This window comes from Vicia villosa, linkage group LG2 (assembly GCF_029867415.1).
Source record: "Vicia villosa cultivar HV-30 ecotype Madison, WI linkage group LG2, Vvil1.0, whole genome shotgun sequence".
Lineage (NCBI taxonomy): Eukaryota > Viridiplantae > Streptophyta > Magnoliopsida > Fabales > Fabaceae > Vicia > Vicia villosa.
The window spans coordinates 63605074-63611953 of NC_081181.1; positions in this window are offsets into that span (position 1 = coordinate 63605074).

The following is a 6880-nucleotide window of genomic DNA, read 5'->3' on the forward strand; positions in this document are numbered from 1 at the left end:
CGTCACAGATGAGATTGTGTAGCCAAGTAGATGTCAATCACTTGGTATTCATCTGATTCATTGCGCGGTAGTCTTGTGTGAGTCTCTTGACACGATGCACAAGGGATAACCATCGAGGGAGTGATTGTGTGGCCTAGGTAGGGGCATTAACATGCTTCTGAATTTGTTGTACATGGGTATAAGTCTGCATACTTGTTTGTATTGGTTGTCTTCCTGTTTGTTTTTATTATGTAATTGGTTAGTTATGGGACTTCCAATGGTGATATGATCTCTTGTTATGTATTTGTACCCGACCATGAGGAAACCTCAGATCCTCGGTGGATCCGTTTTGATGCATGAACCCTGTAGAACTTAGTGAACACATATGATATAGGAAATCATTGGGATTTAGTAATCTCACGCCAATTCTCTTATTATTTTTTCAGGCACGGATTAGAAGTGAAGAACTGTTAGACAATGTGTATTGAAGATAATGGACCAGGAGATGGCAGGATGACCTCATCCGATTTTATCTTTCTGCTGTGCACTATTGTAGACAAGTCAATTATATACATTTTAGTTAGAGATTTCAATTATATAAGATTTTAATTTCTTGTCCTTTCCAGCTTATGTATGTTTATATGTAGCATTTATAACATCACTACATATTATTCTAGACGTATATGTACGGGGTGTTACATATGCCCAAAATAATTTCTACCTATGTGATGCATAAGTCGATGATATTTTGCTAAAAAATGGATGGTATTATGTTTCATGTCCTAACTGTAGGGAAACTGTGTCTCCTACCGAAATATAATTTCAAAGTGAACATTGTACCTAGTAGGCGTCAATCACATGGTATTCATCTGATTTATTATGCGGTGGTCTTGTGCGAATCTCTTGACACGATGCACAAGGGATAACCCATCGAGGGTGTGATTGTGTGACCTAGATAGGAGCATTAACGTACTTCTAGATTCTTTGCACATGGATATGGGTCTGCATACTTATTTGTATTGGCTATCTACCTATTTGTTTTTATTAAGCTATCTTGTATTGGCTAGAATATCCATCCTACCAATTCATATTTTACTTATGAAAAAAATAGTCACAAAGGTTATTTAATCAAGTGCATCTCTTACCACTAAGATTATTTAAAAACTCAAGAGTCGCAAATTACATCTCATACCTTCTAAAAAAATTTCCAAGCTCAAAATATATCCATTATTAGTTATGACCTTAAACCTAAAAATTATGAAATATATTTCATTAAGTGCATTTATAGTTTTACACTAAATTGAAAGAAAAAGTATTTTATTATAATTTTATAAAAGAAATTTCACTATCTTATAATTTAAAACATGACCTAAATTATTCACAAATAGAAAAACCTTTATAAAGTTATCTTAATTTCTGGACATTTGTATCCATGAAACGTTTATAGAAGAGACATGTATACCAGCATCATCATCGATTTGTTTTCTATTATATGCCATAGAGATCATCCCCACTTAAAGTTTGAACTGATTAGGAAAATTAGTTTTTACTAAGAAACATAGTAAAAAATAAAGAAGACTTTCATTAGTCTTATAAAAACCATTTTAAAGTTTCTTGTAAAAATATAAAGAAAATATATAATCTTGTTAGGTGTTAAGAACAAAGAATTTTTTTTTTGAAATAGTGAAGTGAAAAGATAGATAGAGAACGACAATGGAATTAGAATTTGAACTTATTATATAATCTTATACTATATATTATAAAATTTCAATAAATTAACTATGCATAGATCATTAAATATAAATACACTAGCAATTTGATATAATACTATAACACTACTAAAACTGTTCACCTATGCAGATGATATGATGATGTTAAGATGCTGAAAGATAACTTATATCGACAATCAGAGAATTTTATTGTTTCACATACATTAAAATTTATTATAGCTAGTTGACTTATTTCAAAAATATATGTAATGTAATAATTGTTGTCTAATTACAAATTTAACTTTCCAATCAATACTTTAACATCATCATCTGCAAAAATGAACAGTATTAAGAGTATTATTGTGTACCAATTTGCTGGTGTATCAGTATTTAATTGATATATCCATAGTTAATTGATTGAAATTTTATAACACATAGTGTAAAATCATAAAACAATTTTAAATTTTAATTTTGTAACCATTTTTTATTTCTCATTCGCTTCACTTTTCAACTTTTTTAATCGCACACATTAACTTATAAATATTATCACAAGAAACTCTATTATTGTTTTTATAAGATTAATTAAAGTATCATTTGTCTTGTTAATTGTTTCTTCGCAAAAAACAATTTTCTTAATCAAGTTCTTGCTTTCATTGGGGATGATCTCTATGCCAGAAAACAAATTAATAATGATGATAGTATATATATGTTTCTTTTGTAATCATTCATTGATACTAATGTTAAAAAATTAAGATAATTTTATAAAGCTGATTTTGTTTGTAAATATAATTTGTTCATGTTTTAATTTATAATATATTTAAATTTTTTTTTATAAAATTACAATAATACACTTTATTTTATTTTATTTAGTGTAAAAATATACATGCACTTAATTAAATATATGTTATAATTTTTGTTTATTAGAAGGTGAGAGATGTATTCTGTAACTCTCTTAAGCTTTTAGAATATATCCTAATAAAATATTTATATCCAAATGAAAAACGAAACATTTTACAACGAAAATGAAACATTTATATCCAAACTTCAATGGAGGTTTCTAATTTATTTACTTACTTAAATGTAGCACTTAACTTTATTGTAATGTTAAACTATCAACTGTACTAAATAAACAATTATTTTAAATTATACTATTAGAAATACTTTTTTGACAAGAACCAACTTAACTGATATCATTACTCAAATCAAATTCAATACAAGGAGGTACATTACTGAGAAAACTACGCCTAGACCAAGAATTGGCCGCCTTGGCTAACTTATGGGCAACCGAATTCGCTTGGCGCTTAATGAACTTTACCTCAAAGTTCGGAAACAGAAGTAACAGATTCTGAATAGTCTTAATAATAAAAATAAATTCCGAATTACCCACATGATTTTTTTAATCATGAATTATTTTAATTTAAAAAAAATATAGATACTAGTATTTAATATAAAAGACATGAATTCTTTTGTAACAAACAAATATATATTCTAATATTTTAGTTGGGGAACATTACGTTACCTTGTATAGAAATGATAAGTCAAATCCAATGTTACTCAAGATTTCATATTGTTAAATAGAAAACACGTGCAACTAAATTTTAAGAGGATTTTTGGTTTCTAAAGAATGTGAAGGAATTTGTTACATCTTATTCATTAGGTCATGGAGACATGATAATTGATATTGTTTCGATATGACAAGAGTAAGAATACAAACTTAAATCACCAATTTCATGTCCTCAACAACATAAGAATAAGATGTCTCCCAATATACCAACAATTAAACCCATAACATATCATGAGTGAAGCTAGAATATTTTTAATTAATAAAAGGTGCATTGTTCACCATCTATTTCTACCAATAAAAATTACAGTTTTTTATGGAATAATATTTTTAAGTTAAGACAATTTATATAATAAATATTACTGTTTCCTCTGTAATAAATAATGTTTAATTTTACTATAACGTTAATTTACAAATTTTGTATTCAACCGATCTAATAAATATTTTAATTTATTTTATTTTTTAATTATTTTATATTGAATCTAAGTATTTTTAATTTTTAATTTAATAAATATCATTTAATATATCTAAAGCTAAAAAGATTTAACTAAAAATTTCCCTTTTTTAATTTCAATTTTCCCTAATGTTTTTGTTACAAACACTTTCCACTTTCCGTCTTCCCGTTTTTAACAAATAAAATTATGAATTAAATTTTATTGTTTGTTCGAGTTTCTTCTAGCAGCATTCAACAACATTCATCCCTCTATCTTTGGTCGTTCACTAATTGATTTTCTTTCGACGGTTCATATGCACCTTTTGCCGCTCACAATTGCAGTTCAAATGTAAAAGATGCGAAATTTCGCAAACTGATACAACACAACCGATATACACACAATCGATACAACATAAAAATCAAAACTTGAATGAAGATATGTTATTTTTCACATGAATGAAGCAAAACACTGGTGTTCAATTAAAGCAAAAAATGAAACTTGAAAAACAACCAGCGTTTAGAAGAACAACCAAGTTTCTGCATATAAAGAAGTCACTACCATTAACAACAGTGGAAAACTGAAAAATAAGACAAGAGGGAAGAAGTTCACTGTGAAAAGCACCGCAGGGAAAATACTAATATGAGAATGAAATTTTACTAGTGTGAGAAATGGAAATGAGAGTGAGAAGTGAAGTGAAATGAGAGAGAGGAGTATTTGGAAGTATTTGATATTTAGGTTGTTCTCGGGTAAAATTAATATCTTTCAGATATTTGGTTGTTTTGAAATCAAATGAAAAATGTTAGCCACTTCTCACATTAATTTATTCTTATTAGTCAATGAATATCTATTTAGTCAATTACAAGTATGCGCAAAGTTTAGTGCAAATTAAAAAGTAAGTCAAGGGTAAATTCGGGAGTTTGGATATAGTTTCCAAGCTTAGTAATGTAGTTGATAACCAGTGTGTTGGCACATATTTTGGTATGATTAGTTGTCACTCACTCTTGTTTACAAAAAAAAAAAAGTTGTTCACTCACGCAATACTACTCAGGGGTTCGCACGAGTGCTGATGTGATACGCACACTTTAGTTTTAAAAATGTAATAAAATATAAATAAGATAAACTAAATTGTTTTTCTAAAGTACTTTATTATTTTTAAAAGAAAGACATATTTTTAAAAGAAAAACAAAATTAATTTACCTAAATTGTTTGAGTTCAATAACATTTTTATATATAATATAATTCTGATTAAAAAAGAAATTACTGTTGTTAAAATAAATAATAAAGACAATCAAATAGTTGGTAAAGAACTTGCACATTACAGAGTAACAATCAATAATATATTAATATACAATGTAACTTTCATAAATGAATATGATTTTTTAAGAAATTATAAAGTATAAAAATAGTAAAAACTAATATGAAAGAAAACTATTCAATAAATTTTATTTATAGCTTATTTAACTTAATTTTATTAAATTTAATGTTATTAAATTGTAGGAAAGCAATAATAAAGAAAAATATTGAAGTAGAGTGAGAAGACAAAAATGCGATAGAATGAAAAGATAGAGGCACAAGTGACTGGAGTTTTCCCTTTCCAGAATGCATTACTATACATTGGTAAGGTAATAAAGTTCATCTTCAGTTCAATTTAAACTACAATATTCAAAAGAAAATTCAAATAGCGAATAATAAAGTACAAAGTCAGAATTTGGTTAAAAAAAAGTTAGATTTAGATTAACCTTTAAATTAATAAGTGGATAATTGTGAGCAAAGGGTAAATTGAAAATTTCTAAGTACATTTATTTTTTTATATTATAGATTATCAAAGAAAAATATTGTTCTTGTGTTTTTTATGTATCATTGATCATAAATATTTATCTAGTATATTTTTATATTTATCAATAAAAAATTTGTTTTTGTGTGTTTATTTATGTATTAGTGATAAATAATTTTATATTTAATTTAGTTAACAAAGATAAGTGTTTATTTGATATTGTATTTTGATTAATAAAATATAGTCAAGTGAACTTGCGTGAAGAGAGATACTACATTTTTTAAATAACAATGTGACAAAATTGAATTGTGATATTTATTTAGTAGATTTAACTACAATTTTAATCCTAATATTTTCACTTGCTCATAGAATTAGACCTTATTTTAAAATCATTTAATTTTGTTCTTCTGTCATAATTGAACAACTAACACATTCAGTAATTAATAGAATGGTTATTGTTATCGTCCAACCAAACTCAAATATATCAGAGAATTTACTTTTTAAAAAATTCAAACCTTGTGATGTGGTGCCTGACTTTGCAAAGAAACTCAAATTCATATATTATGAAGAAAAAAAATTAATTTTTAAAGAAAACTAAATATAACTGATTAGGTACAAACAAACATTTATTCTATTCTATATATCAGTTTTTTTTCCAGAGATTTTTTTGTAATGACTCATTTTTTTAAAAAAACTGAAGAAAAAAAATAAGGTGTGAAAAATTGTAATTAATGTATTATTGTTATTTTAATTTTTCTGACAATATTAAAAATTATTTATTTTAACTGTTTTTTAATGATATTCAGATATTTATCTAGTCTTAGATTTGTATATTTGAATAACATTTTTTTTATAATTTGCTTATAAATAAAATATAAACAATACAAAAAATATTCAATTAACAAATAATAATTGTCTCTTTCTGGAATTTATTTTTACTCAAAATAACATTGTATTTTTGACAATAATGATATACAGTACGTACCAAAAATATTACGTAAGTTGTTTTTAGATATTATCAAAAGTTGACAGATTAATATTATAATAATGCATAATTATTGTACACATTTATATTAGAATAATATTATACACAAACATAAGAAAACGAAAAAGATTTGAAAATAATTAGTACTAGTATATTTTAAAAATACTTAAATGATGTATAATTTTGTGTATACCTTGGGGTTGTGACCATTTAAATATTGTAGAGAAAAAAAAAACAGAATCTCAAATAATGTGATGTATACCCGAAAGCATGTGACAAGTTATATTCAACATGCAGTCAAGATAATAATGGCTTTCGACTTTTTCCCTTTTTAGTGAATCACTTTTTTAATTCAAAATAAAAAAGATTCCATGCCAATGTAATGTCTTATCAAGTCTTTTTCATATACAAATCACATGATGAATTCACATATGCTTT